Source organism: Helianthus annuus, chromosome 4, assembly GCF_002127325.2.
Source record: "Helianthus annuus cultivar XRQ/B chromosome 4, HanXRQr2.0-SUNRISE, whole genome shotgun sequence".
In the NCBI taxonomy this organism is placed as follows: Eukaryota; Viridiplantae; Streptophyta; class Magnoliopsida; order Asterales; family Asteraceae; genus Helianthus; species Helianthus annuus.
Window position 1 is genome coordinate 201,181,454 of NC_035436.2, and position 23,339 is coordinate 201,204,792.

General features: G+C 39.0%; 2 long non-coding RNA genes across 3 annotated transcripts; both read right to left on the reverse strand.

Annotated features, from left to right (window-relative positions):
* Positions 1–7,822: 7,822 nt before the first annotated feature.
* Positions 7,823–9,262, reverse strand: LOC110935289. The gene is made up of 3 exons (XR_002589015.2): positions 9,102–9,262; positions 8,512–8,565; positions 7,823–8,150 (listed from the first exon to the last, which is right to left on the reverse strand). It is a non-coding gene; the product is annotated as an uncharacterized LOC110935289 (long non-coding RNA).
* A 5,460-nt stretch (positions 9,263–14,722) lies between these two features.
* On the reverse strand, positions 14,723–23,036 carry LOC110935288. 2 transcript variants are annotated; one of them, XR_004890843.1, is made up of 4 exons: positions 22,901–23,036; positions 22,311–22,364; positions 15,412–15,465; positions 14,755–15,050 (listed from the first exon to the last, which is right to left on the reverse strand). It is a non-coding gene; the product is annotated as an uncharacterized LOC110935288 (long non-coding RNA). The 2 variants fall into 2 exon arrangements; XR_002589014.2 differs by lacking the exons at positions 22,311–22,364; positions 22,901–23,036 and adding an exon at positions 16,002–16,162 and having other exon boundaries at positions 14,723–15,050.
* Between the last annotated feature and the right edge of the window lie 303 nt (positions 23,037–23,339).

Below are 23,339 nucleotides of genomic sequence, written 5' to 3' on the forward strand. Positions count from 1 at the left end.
ACATCATATTCTTTTTGCAACTCTTGAATTTTGATGTCTTTAGGAACACACTCGTTACAAACAGCTGAACACATTTCTTTTAATTTCATGTTTTCTGTTTCAAGATCATCACATTTTAATTTCAATTTTTCATTTTCTTGTTTCAAAAACTTTTCATTTTCACTCATCTCATGACATTTTTCTTTGAAAATATTTTCTATTTTAGTGAATTCAATGTCCCTGTTGTTGAGTTTTTCATCTTTCTCAATACAAGCACTGCATGTTTTCATGCATTTCTTGCATTGTTGTTCAGCTTCATTATCAATTTTGACAGAAGTATCAGTTTGACTTATTACCTCAATGACTGGCACTGTTGTATCCTCAGTCTTCTGTATCTGAACTTCTTCATCCACTAGCTCTTTTTCTTCAGCACCTTCCTCGATTTTCTTTTCAACTTTCTTCACTTCATTCACCATTTTCTCACTTTCAATCACAATTTCCTCGACAGTCTTCTTCTTTTTCTTCTCCAGACTTGCAAAAATGACTTTTCTAATTCCTTCTTCAACTTGCTGCTTATATCTTGGATTCTCTCTAAGACCTTTACACCAGACATCCACAGTCGGAATAGCAGCAACCAATGCTTCAAGATCAACTGTCTTTGGATCAACAGTTGGGTTTCCTTCAGGATCAACATAGCATTGTTTATCTTTGCTCCACCTTCCAGCCCATGTGGCTTCTCTGTAAGCATCGTACACGTCATCCAGTCTCATTCGAGCGTGTCTTTCTTCTCGTGTCAGCTGTACTTCTGCTACCATTTTGATCGTACCTGGAAGATTAAACAATACTTAGCAAAATTTTTGATTTTGAAAATTATCAGAACCACAAAAGCGGTCCAGAGTATTTCCAGAAAGGCGATCCAGAAAATGTCCAGAAAAGCGAGTCACAACTTTGCTTGTTCGAGCGGACCAGAATGTGTCCGTTCGAGCGGTTCAGTATATGTCAAATGAGCGATCTAAGAAACTGTCATTCGAGCGATCCAGAAATTGTCTATATAAGCGGTCCAAGATTGTTTATATGAGCGGTCCAAACAATGTACAAACGAGCGGTCCTAATAGTAATATTGTCCGAAAAAGCGGTTCATAATGTTCAGAAAAGCGGTCCTAAAAGGTAATTTCGAGCGATCCGAGTTGTCTTTGAAGCGAACCAGGACCAAATGTGTACGAATAAGCGGTCCAAGAATGTCCGAAAAAGCGATCCAGACACTAATTTTGAGCGAACCAGGACCAAAATTGTACGATAAGCGGTCCAAGATGTGTCCTAAAGGCGGTTCATGATGATGTCATATGATCGATCCATACTTCGAACATGTTTTGACCTGTTTTTAGATTGAATTTAAGTCTGAAACTTTCTAGGGTTTATTATTGTCCAATAATACACGTCCTGTGAAAAATTCGTCCAATTTTAACCGTGGAAACTTGTCTAGATTGAAAAAGAAGGTGTAGAAGACAGAAAACGAATCAAGTTTGAGCTAAACTCTTCCTCCTTAGCTCTGATACCACTTGTAGGATCGTCGTTGACCCTGAATGAGTCGATCAGAAGAGTCGTTTTCCAATTCAAAGGCGGAATCAGTGAATTAGATGCTCAAACTAAATATAATGCTTCACTTTATTGATTCTGATAATGTTTACAACCTGGAAGCAATTCGGCAGCACTTCGTTACAAATTCCGAGCCTTTACAAATGAATCAACCAGTCACCTATTTATAGAATTCTGGAACCACTTATACGTACATGTCACAAAAGCGGTCCAAGAAGTTGTGTGGGTCGCTTTTATGGACAATGTCCATATAAGCGGTCCAACATGCTATTCAACCACTTCTCATTTCTCGAACCTCGTGCACTGGTTATTCTAACCTATCCTATCCTATAACATGATACAAGACGAAGTCAATAGACGTAATGCACCAACAGTTCACCCTTCTTAGACTTAGGCTGGACAGAGGGTGGTTTACTATGAGCCTCAGAATGGGTCTTTGGCTTGGAATGAGGTGTAGACAGAGTTCTACTTTGGGTCCCAGAGGACTCACTGTACTGTCTATCCAAAGCTTTTGCAACGGCGTTGTCCACTAGTGCTTGCAGCTCCGCACCAGTCAACTGTATTCTGGCGTTATCATGGTTTTCCACCGGATGGCTATTTACTTCATCCGACCCCGCCATGTAGCTTCAATTGCTACATATAAATAAATAGGCAAGGTTTTATTTAGAGGTTTTTACAGTATTTCTTATTCTATTAACCATGGTTTTAAATTGCCATTTTAGGTTAATTTGTTAAAATTTTAGGATCTTTATTATTACCCTAAATTATGAAATAATAGCACATAAGGCCTAGTCACAAGGACAATTTTAATTTAATTATGAACCAGAAATTTACAGAGTCCTGGTATTAAGGTTTGAACCATAGTTCGTTACCTGTTATTTACAGGGAGTCATAAGCTACCACTGTTCTTAGTCTCAGAGGACATTTAATTATTGCCCATAGGCACTTCGCCCTTAAGAAGCGGTTATATAATTAAGGAAATTTAAATTAACCCTTTTTAAAGGATGGTCTGTGTGACTTTACTGATTCACAGTTTGCCAAGAATGTTAACATACTAATAGATGTTAACAATAATTGGAATCTATTATGTGGGTTCTACCATCTTAGCCATGTCTGCAACAACATAAGGCTAGGTTTTACCTCTAAGATTCCTTTAATAATTAACGCAGAATAGTCCTAAATTGAGATGTTAATATGGATCTTAATCTAATTATGGAACTACCATCTTGGCCTTGTTTTATGATAACATTTGGCTAGGTCCTTGTCCCTTTTTAGATTTTACCATTTTAATATGATGGCAGATCTTTTAATTATTTTCATTTATTTCATGTTTTATGCACATAATTAATAATAAATAAATAAAATGAAAATTTAAACTAGAACATCTCATAAATTGTTCTAACAAATACATCTTTTGCCCTAAACGGGACTTCTACGAAAATAAATTCCCACGCAGGGGCGGAAAAACCAAAACAAACCCACGCAGGGGTCAACTAAAAGACATGCCCACGCAGGGGCTGAGTACTGAAGCAAAAAGTCCACGCAGGGACTTGATTACAACTAAAATAAATAAAACAAAAGGTCTTCAATGACCCCTTATTTTGGACTTCCCTTTGATCAAGTCTGATAATCCCTTGAAGAAGCCTCGTGTGTTACTGCGCTCTGTTCAGATTTCCCATTCACATCGGTCCAATCTCTAAAGGACCTCTTGCTGGCGCTCAGGCAAGATTAACTGCGGCTGCGGCGGCTGGTACAGAGGTTGAGGAGGTGGCAGACGCTGGTACCCATAAGTTGGGTAACCAGTGGTCCAAAGACCACCATAAGGTCCCTCTGGGTGACTAGCATTGTAGTCCCATGCCTCCTGGTATGGGTCTACATCAGCATAGTTGTAATGGGTATGCGCCGGCTGCTCAAAAGGGTTATACGCCGCTGAACCGGCGTAGGCAGGGATTGGGTTGTCAAAACCCACTGGTGGCGCTATAGGCGCAGAGTTGATCTCTGGGATGGGGTTTGATGGACCTCCCATCTGTGGTTCTTCTTCTTCCTGGAGTGGCGGATAATGACTGCCACTCGAGGGCTGAGGAGTGCTGATGCGGACTCCTCCTCGCACGGACATCCGTGCGTTTGACCTTCTCCGCCTCGGTGGCTCCGGAGGCGGTTGCTGTTCCACTAGTGGTGGTGGTGGCGGAGTGACTGCCACAAATCGGTGATCCTCGGAAGGATCCTGCTGCTGCTGGTGGTATGGGGACGAGTGTTCAGAGGGCGTGAAATACCAGTCAATCTGCCTAAACCTCGCCTCGTAGCTGTCAGGACCACGATAAGGTGATCCATGGAAAGATGACCCATCGGAGATTTCGATGGGGTGGTTCGGTGTTCCGGACGCAGGCTCCACGGGATCCGTGTCTTCGTCCATGTCGTCCGCGTGATCCCCTGAGAAGTGATCCTCCGGTCCTAGTGGGTTAAAACCCACGGGTTCTTGAAAGATATTAGCCGGGTTGAACCGGCTCTGGAAGACAGGTGAAGGGTCGCCAAAGGAATGGTGTGAGTTCGATCTTTGCAAAGGTATAAAAGAAGGTGGTTGGTTGTTGGGCTCGTTTTCCGAGTGAGGCCCAAAAGAATGCAAATACGAAGGTGAGGAACTGAGAGAGACTGACCGCCACCCAGGTTCAACGTAGAGCCTCCATGGCTCCTGCGGGCTAGTACTCATGGTGATTGAAGGCGTTCGCCGGTGTGAGGGCCCGGCTTCATGATCATGGCCCGTAACTGGGCCCTTGGCTCGACCTCTCAAAAATCTTGGCGGCATTTTCTACCTGCAAACATGGTTAAGATAACGACCAATATATATAAAAATAAAAGACCGAATAACAAAAACAAAACAGAGTTTGTTCTATGTTTGATGTCTAGACTCGGAACTCGAAGAATGTGCAATTCGTGCACTGAGATTAAACACAAAAGGCTAGTGTTTAATTCACTCAGCGTTGGCTCTGATACCAACCTGTCACACCCCTAATTTCCACGTGTCACGTGTGGGCCCGGTGGGGGAGCATCGTGACGTAATTGATATCATCATAGTCAAACAACACAAATTATAATGCACAGCGGAAGCAATAAAATAGATTTATTTCAACCAAACAAAATGTAATATCCAAGTATCACATATAGCTGAAACAGATCCACAGGCGGATTGAAATAAAACGGAGAAAACTGTTCAACAGATAATGGCATCCAAGTTGGCGAGACTCTAACGATGCTAAGGAGTGGCCAGCCTATTTCGTGTAGAACCTGCACTTAATCTTTTTGGGGAAAATACGTCAGTTTACACTGGTAAATACAATTTAACTGACTCATTTTGAAAACATTTTAAAAATTGATTAGAATGCATACGGCACAAAACTTTTTATAACTTGGGATAATTAATCCAACTTAAACTTGTAAAAGAATTACATGTTTGTTATGCGTTTAGTTGCCCGGTTCGTGCCGGGTTTAAGATTAATAGACACACCACATAGTATAAATCCGCGGCGGGAAACCAACTGTTATACCTTAATAATATGGACACATTGTCGGGTGTACGCCTACACCCGCGTGTCAAGGTCGTGGCCATTTCATGAATGATGCCAAGGATATCCGGGACATGGTCATTAAACTCCCAAAGGCGTAAAACAAACAAAACCAATTTTTAAACGGGTCACATTGATAATACCCAACTACTAATGAGTAAGGGTCAATTGCCTGACCAAGCGGTATTTTATATACCGTACCCCAAGCCCGTATAAGGAAAAATAAGTTAAAAGTATTTACTTGAGCAAGTATAAACCACAATAAGCAAATGCAAGTGTCTTTTACTGGTCTCCTATTCTGGAACGAAGGTTTATAATAACCTATTAGAATCCTAACGGGTCTTTAATATAGCCTAAGCTTAGACCGGTTAGTTTCAAGGGGTAAATACGGTTTAATCGCATGGAAGGAGAAAACCGGGAAGGAATGTGATTTAGACCCAACAAGTTTGGAGACTTGTATAATATGGGTAAATTAAACACATTCTGGATTTTGAGACAAAGATGATACTATCTGACCCGTTTCGGCTAATATGTGTAAACTAGTTACATAAACCGATCCGAACGCGGAAGTGCGTAACGGGTAACCATATAAATCATATACAAATTTCCCGAGATTATATGCACCAAATATGTTGTGATATCAGTAAGATATGTCCTATTATGCCCAAAATAATTATAAAATCAAACTACGCCTCATAAGGGCATTTTGGTCATTTAAAAGGGTATAAAAGAGTTAAACTAGCAATCTGAGTTATATATCTGAATAAATCAGTAAATATGCTTAGTTTACTATGTTATAACAGTAGGATATCATATGTATGTGAATTTTATTAATTATAACCATCCTATGCATCGAAAGGGCATTTTGGTAATTTCACATAAGCCTAAAAGGTCAAAACTGGAAATCTGAGTTTGAAACCTTAGTTTACTCTTATAATATAAAATTTTACTAAATACTTCAGTAGGTATCAACTCTTATATATATAAACTAGTTTTGATACATACTATGTCGTAAAAATGCCTAAAAAGGCGATTTGGAGCCATTTACGGGTTTTGAAAGAAAAGATGATGTTTTTATAATTCCAGAAGACTCAAAATAATATATTTAACATAATAAATCAGTAGAAAAAGGTTTGAGGTCAAAAGGATTTATAAAACTCATTTTATAGCCTAAAAGGGCATAACCGGCAATAACCGAATTAAGCTTAAAACTCTAAGTTATGCTCAGCCTAAAAATAAATAAAAATTTCTAATAATCCCAAATATCAGTGGATATAAAGTTTGGTATAAAAATTTGGGTTTAGATAGGCTATATGCTAATTATGCTATTTAATTAATAAGAAAGCTTCTAATTACGCTAATGAGCATAACTCCTAATCTAGACCTCAAACTGATGTCAAAATTTAGGTACAAGTTTATAATTCAGTAACTAAGATGTCTACCCTTTTATATTTTCAAAAATCATATTTTATGGATATTTGGCATAATGGTCAACATAAGGGCATTTAACGGAAACTTGCATAATAATTAGACAACTAGTGAACCAAGCCGTATAATCACAGAGGGTTATACTAACATGTTACTGGGCTCAAAAGAAGCTCTAAGGCAATCCTAAACTTGAATTAAACGGGTCAGAACTGAAAGTCAAAGCGAAAGTCAAACTATGCGACTTTCGGTTCCAAAGCGGGTCTAAACAGAAAATTGTCGAGTTGAACATGTTGGGACATGTTCTTACATTAGTTACCAAGTTATATTAATGATCAAACAGGTTGCATGTATCCTACATTGCTAATTATGAGTTAATTTGGATTTAAGCATTCTGTTGACTTTTTAAATATACTTTGACTCGACAATTAACATGGTTAGAGTGGGAATCTGGAAACACCCTTTTAAGGGTTTGTTACCCACATAATTACCTACTTATAGGTATTTTTAATTCGAGATTTGACTGAGTAATTATGGACTAATCTCGAAGTCAAACCTTAATTACGACGGTTTGACTTTTAGCTAATTAACTAAGCTAAACTTAATTATGAATGGTTAGGATTACTTACAAAGATCCTAAATAGGATTAGGGACTTAAGAGGAACTTGTTTGCTGTCCAGAGAAGCTCCAGAGAGTGCCTTGAGTGTAATGTGAATGAGCAAGGAAAAGTGGTCACAACTCAAGTCCTTTTATAGTGAACAAAGGAGCTCAAGATCATGCCAAGGTAGTCTAGGATAGTTACAAGATCATCCCAGATGTCCCTATGTGGCTAAATACTGCCTAGCAAGTCCCTTGTTTCGAAAACCATCTCAATAAGGCGGTGCAACAGGCTGAACAAGCAGCTGTCCATTTTCTGCTGCCAGCGACAGGCTTACGGACCGTAAGCCTAAGCTCTTGCGGTCCGTATGCTTCTCTTGCGGACCGTATGCGGAATTGGTTGCGGTCCGTAACCGACCTTTGCTGAAATCGCCCAGGTGTGTACCTTACGGACCGTAAGCTTAAAGCCATACGGTCCGTAACCGATGGCCAGAAGCCAAAAATTTTACAAACTTCCAAATCTTGAAAATGCAACTTACAAGTCCGAATTCACATGCTATCCTTTTCAGTTGTGGGTCCTTTAGCTCAACCATTGCATGCTTGCAAGTCCCTTACATTGAAACACCCTCTAATTTGGTACTTGCAAGTTACAAAAACGACACATATTTAAATCACCCAAAAATTTAAAATTTGGGCATGACCCATTCGTAACTTGGACAAATTCCCTGTTTATACTTTATCAAAATACTCAAACTACGACACTTTCCCTAAAACACCAAAAGAACATAACATTTTCAACCACCATTTCAAACATTGAGTTCTAAGTACTAAATACTTGCAAACGACTAGTTAAAGATTAAAGACTTCAACACAACTAGACATTACAAAACTATTAACATTTGAAATTACTACAAAAGAGGCGGAAGCGCATCACGGGTGATCAAGGTGTGTTCATATCCGAGTGACGCAACGACGATTAAACTTGTGCTTTACCTACAACCATTCAATAAAACATATACATTAGCGTAGTGCACTTAACATTTTCATTCGCTTATAATACATGTTCACGGTTTACAAGATATCTTACCAATCATTCTTATTATATTTCAAATCATTCTAGTTGAATAAGCATACTATCTCTCATAAGTCCCCAATAACCCGTTTAGTACGGATTAAGGAGAAAACTTCCATTTAATTCCCTTCCATTCGAACCCGAACCGAGCCAATCACTATGGTTCGCTACGGATTCTCACTTTCACATTCTTGTTTGAAACGAGCACATTAAATTGTATATCAAATAATCAAAGGAGGCGATTGATTAAACTCATAACTAAAATGTAAGTAACGAACTTACCTCGATCTTGTGCCTTTGTTTGTGATCCGGAACTAGCTCCTTCTTCTTTCGATCCTACATGAATTCGTTCTTATTTAGATCATAGCTCTTACATTCTTAATCACACTTTCAAGTATCAATGCTACTCATATAACAATTGACAATACTTTAATTTCATCATACAAATCCATTCACAATGATTTATTTAGACTACTTAGATTATCATTGAGGCATTTCATCAAACACCTAACGTGCGTACTACTTATCAAGCCTTATGTACATGTATCTTATGCATAAATTCACTAGAATACATCACCTTTCACATAATCAATCACTCATGTTCAAATATTCATTCTACACAATATAATCTACCAACACTCTATCATTCATACAATTTTATTTGAAGATTTACTCACTAATCAACAATCTATTCACTATCATGCTAGAACAAGTGGGTTTTTCCCCCAAACTCTTTAGTAAATCGAATTCATGCACAATATACCTTCTACATGATGATTCTAACTCACATACAATCTAATTTCATACTAATTCACGAATTGGTATAAACCCTAGTTCATCAACAAACATCAAATTGTGAGATTTTATCTTACCTTATGTTCAAAACACTTGGATTAGAGAGTATTTAGACACTAGCATGCGATTTATGGCTCTAATCCTTCACAATCTTGCTGAATTTTGAGGTTGAATCATGCAATTAGGGTTTCCCCCTTTTTCCCTTCTCTGGTCGCGACCAACACCCCCAGAACATTCTGGGATTTTAATTTTACTAAATGATTTAATATAAAATTTTACATTCTTAACCCTCCATGTTGGTTTATTGTTTCATTAATACCCCTCTACATTTTAGTAAACTTCTTTTAAGTTATTTACAAAATAATCATAACTAATCATAAACTTTTAAATATTAAAGTATCTAACCTTATAAATTATGGGATGTTACAAATCTACCCCCCTTAAAAGAGGTTTCGTCCCCGAAACCTTAATACGTACCAAAAAGAGACGGGTAGTGCTTTCACATTTCATCTTCAGATTCCCAGGTTAGATCCGATCCCTTCCGATGCTGCCATTGCACTAAAACTTGTCGAATGGCCTTGTTTCGTAAATGCTTTATTTTGGAATCTTTGATAGCTACCGGCTTTTCAATATAACTCATTTTATCATCCAATTCAATGTCATCAAGTGACACATGCGCTGTATCATCCGCGAGGCACTTTCTTAGTTGAGACACGTGAAACGTGTTATGGATTCCATCCAGAGCTGGAGGTAATTCTAGCCGATATGCCACTTTACCAATACGGGCCACTATTCTGAACGGTCCGATGTATCGAGGGCCCAACTTTCCTCGTTTGCGGAACCGTATTATTCCCTTCCACGGCGAAACCTTTAAAAATACACGATCACCTTCTTGAAATTCTATAGGGCGCCTTCTTTTATCTGCATAGGATTTTTGCCTGTCTTGCGCCGCCTTCAAACGAGCCCGGACTTGATCAATCTTTTCATTCGTTATTGCCACAACATCTTTAGGCGCAAGTTCCCGTTGCCCGATTTCTCCCCAACATACAGGTGTTCTACACTTTCTACCGTACAACATTTCATATGGCGCCATTTTGATACTACTTTGATAACTATTGTTGTACGCGAACTCCACCAACGGTAAATGGTTATCCCAATTACCCCCAAGGTCTATGACACAAGCCCTCAACATATCAAGCAACGTTTGTATAGTTCTTTCCGACTGTCCATCCGTCTGCGGATGGTACGCGGTACTTAGTCGCAAGTTTGTGCCCACATCTTCATGAAATTTTCGCCAAAAACGAGACGTGAATCTTGTGTCACGATCCGACACAATGGACACGGGTACTCCGTGACGAGCAATTATTTCATTCATATAAATTTCCGCCAATTTTTCGGATGAAATAGATTCTCGTATTGGTAGAAAGTGAGCACTCTTTGTAAGTCGGTCGACAATAACCCAAATAGCATCGTGACCTCGTTTCGTTCTGGGTAGCTTTGTAATAAGGTCCATGGTTATATCTTCCCACTTCCAAACTGGTATTTCTAATGACTGTAATTTACCATACGGTTTTTGGTGCTCCGCCTTCACTTGGGAACATGTCAAGCACTTAGCCACGTACTTAACAATGTCTCGTTTCATTCCAGGCCACCAATACCCTTTCTTTAAATCTTGATACATTTTTGTAGCCCCCGGGTGTACCGTATAGCGGGATTTGTGAGCCTCCTCTAGCAACAATGATTTCACCTCGGATAACCATGGTACCCAGATTCGGTCATACCTGGTCATGACGCCGTCGGCATTCATCTTTAATTCTCCAATTAGGCCTTTCATTCTTTCCTTCTTTGGATCACCATTTAAGGATTTTATTTGTGCTTCCTTGATCAACTCCAAAAGTTTAAAAGGGGTGACAATCATTTTCATTGACTTAACTTGTATGGGTGATGGGTATTCCTTCCGGCTTAACGCATCTGCTACAACGTTGGCTTTCCCCGGATGATAAAGGATTTCACAATCATAATCCTTAATTAATTCTAACCACCTTCGTTGTCTCATATTCAATTCTTTTTGTTCGAAGAAATACTTGAGACTTTTGTGATCCGAATATATGGTACATTTAGTTCCGTACAAATAATGTCGCCACAGTTTCAACGCAAATACTACTGCAGCCAACTCTAAATCGTGTCTTGGGTAGTTACTTTCATGTGGTTTAAGCTGCCTTGAAGCATATGCTATCACTTTACCCCGTTGCATTAAAACAGCCCCCAAGCCCTGATGTGCATCAGTGTATACTACCAAATCTTCTGAACCCTCGGGTAGGGTTAGAATTGGGGCGTCAGACAGCTTACTCTTCAAGGTTTGGAATGCCTTTTCTTGCTCAACTCCCCACACAAACTTCTCATTCTTTTTGGTTAGTCTGGTTAAAGGTAACGATATTTTGGAAAAATCCTGTATAAACCTTCGGTAATACCCAGCCAAACCCAGAAAACTTCTCACTTCACTCGGGTTCTTAGGAGGAACCCAGTTCACAACAGCCTCGACTTTAGTTGGGTCTACCAAGACACCATCTTTAGTAATAACGTGGCCAAGAAATTGCACCTCTCTAAGCCAGAAGGCACATTTGGAAAACTTAGCATATAACTTCTCTTTCCGAAGAATCTCTAACACTTCACGCAAATGATTTGCATGTTCGGCTCTACTACGAGAGTACACAAGGATATCATCTATAAACACTATAACAGACTTATCTAACATGGGCCGACATACTCTATTCATTAGATCCATGAAAGCGGCCGGGGCGTTAGTCAGTCCAAATGGCATTACTAAAAACTCGTAATGCCCGTATCGGGTCCTGAACGCAGTTTTCGCAACATCTTCTTCCCGTACCCGAAGTTGGTGATACCCCGAACGCAAATCGATCTTTGAAAACCAACTTGCTCCTTGCAGTTGGTCAAAAAGATCATCTATTCGAGGTAAAGGGTATTTATTCTTCACGGTCAACTTGTTCAAATCTCGATAATCTATACACATGCGCATCGTGCCGTCTTTCTTTTTCACAAAGAGTACCGGGGCTCCCCAAGGCGACACACTCGGGCGTACGAAACCCTTATCGAGTAATTCCTGTATCTGTGTCATTAGCTCTCGCATCTCAGTGGGAGCTAATCTATAAGGAGCTTTAGCCACTGGCTTGGCACCCGGGTTTAATTCGATTCGGAATTCCACCTCTCGCTCAGGTGGCAATCCTGGTAATTCATCCGGAAACACATCCGCATATTCATTCACCACTTCTACTTCTCCAATTTCAGGCACCTTCTGTCTTGTATCCACTACATAAACCAAGTAAACCTTACCCTCATTCCTTGCGTGCTTCACCGCCTCGACAATCGTGCACAGTTTTGTCTCTAACTTTCTTTCCCCACAAATGCTTATTCGAGCCCCACTAGGTGAGAATACATGAATAACTTTCGCCTCGCATCGAATTTCCGCGTGATAGCGGGATAACCAATCCATCCCTACTACCACCTTGAATTCCCCCAAAGTCATAGGAATGAGATCTATTTCAAATTCTTCGTTTTCTATGGTTATCTTACAATTCTTACAAATTTCACATAACAAATAACTTTTACTATCCGCTACTTCTACTTCTAAGGGTACAGACATTCGTTCCTTTCTAAAAGAGGGATAACACATAAGTTCGTCTGACACGAAAGATTTGCTAGCACCAGAATCGAATAACACATTCACGGGTATTTGGTTGATTAAGAAAATACCTGACACGACATTCGGTGAGGCCTTGGCTTCCTCAGTGGTAATCTGAAACATTCTTCCCCGAGCCTTCTGATTTTCATTCTTCTTTTCATCCTTCTGCCCTTGTTGTTTAAGCTTTGGACAATCAGCTTTTACATGACCGGGAGTGAAACAGTTGAAACACGTCCTCACGGGACTAGGGCACTTAAAGTAAGGATGTCCCTCCTGACCACAATTGTAACACCCCTTCTTTCCCATTAGACATTCTCCAGTGTGAAGCTTTCCACAAGTTTTGCATGGGGGAATACTACCCTTAGATCCTCCTTTAGTTCTTGTGTCATGCTGTTTAGGCTTCTTAGATGGGTTCGTAGTTGACGGCTTTTCAGCAACTCTTTTCTCACCTCTTTCCACTTGCCGCTTCAGTTCTATCTCCCTATCCCGGGCTAAATTGATAAGTTCACTTAGAGTTTCACACTTCGAAGGGGTAATGAACTCCCTATATTCGGCCTTCAACATTCCATAATACCGGTTTATCTTCATCCTTTCTGACTTGACGAAATCATCACAGAACTTTAACTTATCGAAGAATATGTTGGTAATTTCATCAATGGACTCATTCTGTTGACGAAGATGCAAGAACTCATCTTGTATTCTATCAATTGCCGATTGCGGGCAATGATATTTTAGGAACAACTCTTTGAATTCCTGCCATGTTAAAGTTTGGAGTCTCACTTCCCCTATCTCCTTACTTTGGGTATCCCACCAATCTTTGGCCTGTTGCTGAAGTTGACCCGTAGCAAACATTACTTGATCTTCTTTCTCACATCGACTACGTACAAATACGGCTTCAATGTTTGCTATCCATCTTTGACACTTCACCGGATCCACCTCCCCATTGTATGAAAAGGGATTACATGCCATAAAATCCTTATATGTACACCTTCGTTCCTTGCTTTTAGCCCTGGACCCTTCAAGCATTTCTTTTAACTCCTCAATCTTACTAGTCATCATCTCATCAACAACCCCCAAGACTCGGCTCTCAACTTCTTGAGCTAACTTGGGAAGGTTGGCATTCATCACTTTTTCTGCCGCTTCTATCATCTTATTATTGAATGCCTCTTGACGGGCTATTTCAGCATCATCTACATTACTTGTGTCCGTCATCTACATAAAACATTCATTCTATATATTAGAATTCTCTTTTTATGCATCCCTCTTGACTCATACATATTCATTCTATCACATATTTCATTCTATTTACTATTCATACTTTACACGTTATCATTCTTGATGATAATGTTGTATTGCTAGACCATTTCATCCTAAATCATACCTTCTTTCTTATTAGACATTTTCTTTCAACCTTCTTGATGCATAATGACCTTAGTAAAGGATTACGGGGCCTTAGGAACTAATTAAAACAAACCCCGTGCTCAAACAAACAACATAAAAAAATTCAGCAACTTTGATAGTCACCGTAAGCTACGGTGAGCGCCGTAGCTTACGGTGCTGAATTATGCTTTACGGTCCTCCCCTACTGTCTTACGGCAGCACTATTTTTGCCCAGTACCTACCGTAGCTTACGGTGGCCAACGTAAGCTACGGTAGTGCCCAACGAAAATTACCCCAAACTTCATATTTTGACCATTCCGAACCGTTTTCGTGCACGGTTTCAATTTTACTAACCCCTAAATATTCCAATGCACCATTTACTACTATTGCTATATTCAAAACTCATTCTAACACTTATAACTTATAACATTAATTACTATAAAACTTTCTTAAAAGTTCTTACCTCTATTTGCGTCTCGGAGCGAACACACCCATTCTTTTGGGCTTTCGGTTTGAGTTCGGGCACTACATTGTGTTCGAATCCCTCAAACCTAGGCTATGATACCAACTTGAAACACCCTCTAATTTGGTACTTGCAAGTTACAAAAACGACACATATTTAAATCACCCAAAAATTTAAAATTTGGGCATGACCCATTCGTAACTTGGACAAATTCCCTGTTTATACTTTATCAAAATACTCAAACTACGACACTTTCCCTAAAACACCAAAAGAACATAACATTTTCAACCACCATTTCAAACATTGAGTTCTAAGTACTAAATACTTGCAAACGACTAGTTAAAGATTAAAGACTTCAACACAACTAGACATTACAAAACTATTAACATTTGAAATTACTACAAAAGAGGCGGAAGCGCATCACGGGTGATCAAGGTGTGTTCATATCCGAGTGACGCAACGACGATTAAACTTGTGCTTTACCTACAACCATTCAATAAAACATATACATTAGCGTAGTGCACTTAACATTTTCATTCGCTTATAATACATGTTCACGGTTTACAAGATATCTTACCAATCATTCTTATTATATTTCAAATCATTCTAGTTGAATAAGCATACTATCTCTCATAAGTCCCCAATAACCCGTTTAGTACGGATTAAGGAGAAAACTTCCATTTAATTCCCTTCCATTCGAACCCGAACCGAGCCAATCACTATGGTTCGCTACGGATTCTCACTTTCACATTCTTGTTTGAAACGAGCACATTAAATTGTATATCAAATAATCAAAGGAGGCGATTGATTAAACTCATAACTAAAATGTAAGTAACGAACTTACCTCGATCTTGTGCCTTTGTTTGTGATCCGGAACTAGCTCCTTCTTCTTTCGATCCTACATGAATTCGTTCTTATTTAGATCATAGCTCTTACATTCTTAATCACACTTTCAAGTATCAATGCTACTCATATAACAATTGACAATACTTTAATTTCATCATACAAATCCATTCACAATGATTTATTTAGACTACTTAGATTATCATTGAGGCATTTCATCAAACACCTAACGTGCGTACTACTTATCAAGCCTTATGTACATGTATCTTATGCATAAATTCACTAGAATACATCACCTTTCACATAATCAATCACTCATGTTCAAATATTCATTCTACACAATATAATCTACCAACACTCTATCATTCATACAATTTTATTTGAAGATTTACTCACTAATCAACAATCTATTCACTATCATGCTAGAACAAGTGGGTTTTTCCCCCAAACTCTTTAGTAAATCGAATTCATGCACAATATACCTTCTACATGATGATTCTAACTCACATACAATCTAATTTCATACTAATTCACGAATTGGTATAAACCCTAGTTCATCAACAAACATCAAATTGTGAGATTTTATCTTACCTTATGTTCAAAACACTTGGATTAGAGAGTATTTAGACACTAGCATGCGATTTATGGCTCTAATCCTTCACAATCTTGCTGAATTTTGAGGTTGAATCATGCAATTAGGGTTTCCCCCTTTTTCCCTTCTCTGGTCGCGACCAACACCCCCAGAACATTCTGGGATTTTAATTTTACTAAATGATTTAATATAAAATTTTACATTCTTAACCCTCCATGTTGGTTTATTGTTTCATTAATACCCCTCTACATTTTAGTAAACTTCCTTTAAGTTATTTACAAAATAATCATAACTAATCATAAACTTTTAAATATTAAAGTATCTAACCTTATAAATTATGGGATGTTACAAATCTACCCCCCTTAAAAGAGGTTTCGTCCCCGAAACCTTAATACGTACCAAAAAGAGACGGGTAGTGCTTTCGCATTTCATCTTCAGATTCCCAGGTTAGATCCGATCCCTTCCGATGCTGCCATTGCACTAAAACTTGTCGAATGGCCTTGTTTCGTAAATGCTTTATTTTGGAATCTTTGATAGTTACCGGCTTTTCAATATAACTCATTTTATCATCCAATTCAATGTCATCAAGTGACACATGCGCTGTATCATCCGCGAGGCACTTTCTTAGTTGAGACACGTGAAACGTGTTATGGATTCCATCCAGAGCTGGAGGTAATTCTAGCCGATATGCCACTTTACCAATACGGGCCACTATTCTGAACGGTCCGATGTATCGAGGGCCCAACTTTCCTCGTTTGCGGAACCGTATTATTCCCTTCCACGGCGAAACCTTTAAAAATACACGATCACCTTCTTGAAATTCTACAGGGCGCCTTCTTTTATCTGCATAGGATTTTTGCCTGTCTTGCGCCGCCTTCAAACGAGCCCGGACTTGATCAATCTTTTCATTCGTTATTGCCACAACATCTTTAGGCGCAAGTTCCCGTTGCCCGATTTCTCCCCAACATACAGGTGTTCTACACTTTCTACCGTACAACATTTCATATGGCGCCATTTTGATACTACTTTGATAACTATTGTTGTACGCGAACTCCACCAACGGTAAATGGTTATCCCAATTACCCCCAAGGTCTATGACACAAGCCCTCAACATATCAAGCAACGTTTGTATAGTTCTTTCCGACTGTCCATCCGTCTGCGGATGGTACGCGGTACTTAGTCGCAAGTTTGTGCCCACATCTTCATGAAATTTTCGCCAAAAACGAGACGTGAATCTTGTGTCACGATCCGACACAATGGACACGGGTACTCCGTGACGAGCAATTATTTCATTCATATAAATTTCCGCCAATTTTTCGGATGAAATAGATTCTCGTATTGGTAGAAAGTGAGCACTCTTTGTAAGTCGGTCGACAATAACCCAAATAGCATCGTGACCTCGTTTCGTTCTGGGTAGCTTTGTAATAAGGTCCATGGTTATATCTTCCCACTTCCAAACTGGTATTTCTAATGACTGTAATTTACCATACGGTTTTTGGTGCTCCGCCTTCACTTGGGAACATGTCAAGCACTTAGCCACGTACTTAACAATGTCTCGTTTCATTCCAGGCCACCAATACCCTTTCTTTAAATCTTGATACATTTTTGTAGCCCCCGGGTGTACCGTATAGCGGGATTTGTGAGCCTCCTCTAGCAACAATGATTTCACCTCGGATAACCATGGTACCCAGATTCGGTCATACCTGGTCATGACGCCGTCGGCATTCATCTTTAATTCTCCAATTAGGCCTTTCATTCTTTCCTTCTTTGGATCACCATTTAAGGATTTTATTTATGCTTCCTTGATCAACTCCAAAAGTTTAGGGGTGACAGTCATTTTCATTGACTTAACTTGTATGGGTGATGGGTATTCCTTCGGCTTAACGCATCTGCTACAACGTTGGCTTTCCCCGGATGATAAAGGATTTCACAATCATAATCCTTAATTAATTCTAACCACCTTCGTTGTCTCATATTCAATTCTTTTTGTTCGAAGAAATACTTGAGACTTTTGTGATCCGAATATATGGTACATTTAGTTCCGTACAAATAATGTCGCCACAGTTTCAACGCAAATACTACTGCAGCCAACTCTAAATCGTGTGTTGGGTAGTTACTTTCATGTGGTTTAAGCTGCCTTGAAGCATATGCTATCACTTTACCCCGTTGCATTAAAACAGCCCCCAAGCCCTGATGTGAAGCATCAGTGTATACTACCAAATCTTCTGAACCCTCGGGTAGGGTTAGAATTGGGGCGTCAGACAGCTTACTCTTCAAGGTTTGGAATGCCTTTTCTTGCTCAACTCCCCACACAAACTTCTCATTCTTTTTGGTTAGTCTGGTTAAAGGTAACGATATTTTGGAAAAATCCTGTATAAACCTTCGGTAATACCCAGCCAAACCCAGAAAACTTCTCACTTCACTCGGGTTCTTAGGAGGAACCCAGTTCACAACAGCCTCGACTTTAGTTGGGTCTACCAAGACACCATCTTTATTAATGACGTGGCCAAGAAATTGCACCTCTCTAAGCCAGAAGGCACATTTGGAAAATTTAGCATATAACTTCTCTTTCCGAAGAATCTCTAACACTTCACGCAAATGATTTGCATGTTCGGCTCTACTACGAGAGTACACAAGGATATCATCTATAAACACTATAACAGACTTATCTAACATGGGCCGACATACTCTATTCATTAGATCCATGAAAGCGGCCGGGGCGTTAGTCAGTCCGAATGGCATTACTAAAAACTCGTAATGCCCGTATCGGGTCCTGAACGCAGTTTTCGCAACATCTTCTTCCCGTACCCGAAGTTGGTGATACCCCGAACGCAAATCGATCTTTGAAAACCAACTTGCTCCTTGCAGTTGGTCAAAAAGATCATCTATTCGAGGTAAAGGGTATTTATTCTTCACGGTCAACTTGTTCAAATCTCGATAATCTATACACATGCGCATCGTGCCGTCTTTCTTTTTCACAAAGAGTACCGGGGCTCCCCAAGGCGACACACTCGGGCGTACGAAACCCTTATCGAGTAATTCCTGTATCTGTGTCATTAGCTCTCGCATCTCAGTGGGAGCTAATCTATAAGGAGCTTTAGCCACTGGCTTGGCACCCGGGTTTAATTCGATTCGGAATTCCACCTCTCGCTCAGGTGGGAATCCTGGTAATTCATCCGGAAACACATCCGCATATTCATTCACCACTTCTACTTCTCCAATTTCAGGCACCTTCTGTCTTGTATCCACTACATAAACCAAGTAAACCTTACCCTCATTCCTTGCGTGCTTCACCGCCTCGACAATCGTGCACAGTTTTGTCTCTAACTTTCTTTCCCCACAAATGCTTATTCGAGCCCCACTAGGTGAGAATACATGAATAACTTTCGCCTCGCATCGAATTTCCGCGTGATAGCGGGATAACCAATCCATCCCTACTACCACCTTGAATTCCCCCAAAGTCATAGGAATGAGATCTATTTCAAATTCTTCGTTTTCTATGGTTATCTTACAATTCTTACAAATTTCACATAACAAATAACTTTTACTATCCGCTACTTCTACTTCTAAGGGTACAGACATTCGTTCCTTTCTAAAAGAGGGATAACACATAAGTTCGTCTGACACGAAAGATTTGCTAGCACCAGAATCGAATAACACATTCACGGGTATTTGGTTGATTAAGAAAATACCTGACACGACATTCGGTGAGGCCTTGGCTTCCTCAGTGGTAATCTGAAACATTCTTCCCCGAGCCTTCTGATTTTCATTCTTCTTTTCATCCTTCTGCCCTTGTTGTTTAAGCTTTGGACAATCAGCTTTTACATGACCGGGAGTGAAACAGTTGAAACACGTCCTCACGGGACTAGGGCACTTAAAGTAAGGATGTCCCTCCTGACCACAATTGTAACACCCCTTCTTTCCCATTAGACATTCTCCAGTGTGAATCTTTCCACAAGTTTTGCATGGGGGAATACTACCCTTAGATCCTCCTTTAGTTCTTGTGTCATGCTGTTTAGGCTTCTTAGATGGGTTCGTAGTTAACGGCTTTTCAGCAACTCTTTTCTCACCTCTTTCCACTTGCCGCTTCAGTTCTATCTCCCTATCCCGGGCTAAATTGATAAGTTCACTTAGAGTTTCACACTTCGAAGGGGTAATGAACTCCCTATATTCGGCCTTCAACATTCCATAATACCGGTTTATCTTCATCCTTTCTGACTTGACGAAATCATCACAGAACATTAACTTATCGAAGAATATGTTGGTAATTTCATCAATGGACTCATTCTGTTGACGAAGATGCAAGAACTCATCTTGTATTCTATCAATTGCCGATTGCGGGCAATGATATTTTAGGAACAACTCTTTGAATTCCTGCCATGTTAAAGTTTGGAGTCTCACTTCCCCTATCTCCTTACTTTGGGTATCCCACCAATCTTTGGCCTGTTGCTGAAGTTGACCCGTAGCAAACATTACTTGATCTTCTTTCTCACATCGACTACGTACAAATACGGCTTCAATGTTTGCTATCCATCTTTGACACTTCACCGGATCCACCTCCCCATTGTATGAAAAGGGATTACATGCCATAAAATCCTTATATGTACACCTTCGTTCCTTGCTTTTAGCCCTGGACCCTTCAAGCATTTCTTTTAACTCCTCAATCTTACTAGTCATCATCTCATCAACAACCCCCAAGACTCGGCTCTCAACTTCTTGAGCTAACTTGGGAAGGTTGGCATTCATCACTTTTTCTGCCGCTTCTATCATCTTATTATTGAATGCCTCTTGACGGGCTATTTCAGCATCATCTACATTACTTGTGTCCGTCATCTACATAAAACATTCATTCTATATATTAGAATTCTCTTTTTATGCATCCCTCTTGACTCATACATATTCATTCTATCACATATTTCATTCTATTTACTATTCATACTTTACACGTTATCATTCTTGATGATAATGTTGTATTGCTAGACCATTTCATCCTAAATCATACCTTCTTTCTTATTAGACATTTTCTTTCAACCTTCTTGATGCATAATGACCTTAGTAAAGGATTACGGGGCCTTAGGAACTAATTAAAACAAACCCCGTGCTCAAACAAACAACATAAAAAAATTCAGCAACTTTGATAGTCACCGTAAGCTACGGTGAGCGCCGTAGCTTACGGTGCTGAATTATGCTTTACGGTCCTCCCCTACTGTCTTACGACAGCACTATTTTTGCCCAGTACCTACCGTAGCTTACGGTGGCCACCGTAAGCTACGGTAGTGCCCAACGAAAATTACCCCAAACTTCATATTTTGACCATTCCGAACCGTTTTCGTGCACGGTTTCAATTTTACTAACCCCTAAATATTCCAATGCACCATTTACTACTATTGCTATATTCAAAACTCATTCTAACACTTATAACTTATAACATTAATTACTATAAAACTTTCTTAAAAGTTCTTACCTCTATTTGCGTCTCGGAGCGAACACACCCATTCTTTTGAGCTTTCGGTTTGAGTTCGGGCACTACATTGTGTTCGAATCCCTCAAACCTAGGCTCTGATACCAACTTGAAACACCCTCTAATTTGGTACTTGCAAGTTACAAAAACGACACATATTTAAATCACCCAAAAATTTAAAATTTGGGCATGACCCATTCGTAACTTGGACAAATTCCCTGTTTATACTTTATCAAAATACTCAAACTACGACACTTTCCCTAAAACACCAAAAGAACATAACATTTTCAACCACCATTTCAAACATTGAGTTCTAAGTACTAAATACTTGCAAACGACTAGTTAAAGATTAAAGACTTCAACACAACTAGACATTACAAAACTATTAACATTTGAAATTACTACAAAAGAGGCGGAAGCGCATCACGGGTGATCAAGGTGTGTTCATATCCGAGTGACGCAATGACGATTAAACTTGTGCTTTACCTACAACCATTCAATAAAACATATACATTAGCGTAGTGCACTTAACATTTTCATTCGCTTATAATACATGTTCACGGTTTACAAGATATCTTACCAATCATTCTTATTATATTTCAAATCATTCTAGTTGAATAAGCATACTATCTCTCATAAGTCCCCAATAACCCGTTTAGTACGGATTAAGGAGAAAACTTCCATTTAATTCCCTTCCATTCGAACCCGAACCGAGCCAATCACTATGGTTCGCTACGGATTCTCACTTTCACATTCTTGTTTGAAACGAGCACATTAAATTGTATATCAAATAATCAAAGGAGGCGATTGATTAAACTCATAACTAAAATGTAAGTAACGAACTTACCTCGATCTTGTGCCTTTGTTTGTGATCCGGAACTAGCTCCTTCTTCTTTCGATCCTACATGAATTCGTTCTTATTTAGATCATAGCTCTTACATTCTTAATCACACTTTCAAGTATCAATGCTACTCATATAACGATTGACAATACTTTAATTTCATCATACAAATCCATTCACAATGATTTATTTAGACTACTTAGATTATCATTGAGGCATTTCATCAAACACCTAACGTGTGTACTACTTATCAAGCCTTATGTACATGTATCTTATGCATAAATTCACTAGAATACATCACCTTTCACATAATCAATCACTCATGTTCAAATATTCATTCTACACAATATAATCTACCAACACTCTATCATTCATACAATTTTATTTGAAGAATTACTCACTAATCAACAATCTATTCACTATCATGCTAGAACAAGTGGGTTTTTCCCCCAAACTCTTTAGTAAATCGAATTCATGCACAATATACCTTCTACATGATGATTCTAACTCACATACAATCTAATTTCATACTAATTCACGAATTGGTATAAACCCTAGTTCATCAACAAACATCAAATTGTGAGATTTTATCTTACCTTATGTTCAAAACACTTGGATTAGAGAGTATTTAGACACTAGCATGCGATTTATGGCTCTAATCCTTCACAATCTTGCTGAATTTTGAGGTTGAATCATGCAATTAGGGTTTCCCCCTTTTTCCCTTCTCTGGTCGTGACCAACACCCCCAGAACATTCTGGGATTTTAATTTTACTAAATGATTTAATATAAAATTTTACATTCTTAACCCTCCATGTTGGTTTATTGTTTCATTAATAACCCTCTACATTTTAGTAAACTTCCTTTAAGTTATTTACAAAATAATCATAACTAATCATAAACTTTTAAATATTAAAGTATCTAACCTTATAAATTATGGGATGTTACATACATGCTTTTGGATCCATGTGAGAGTTTAAAGTTGACGGAATTACAAAGAACAAGTCTTAGATTCTCATAATAGTTGAACAAGTTTC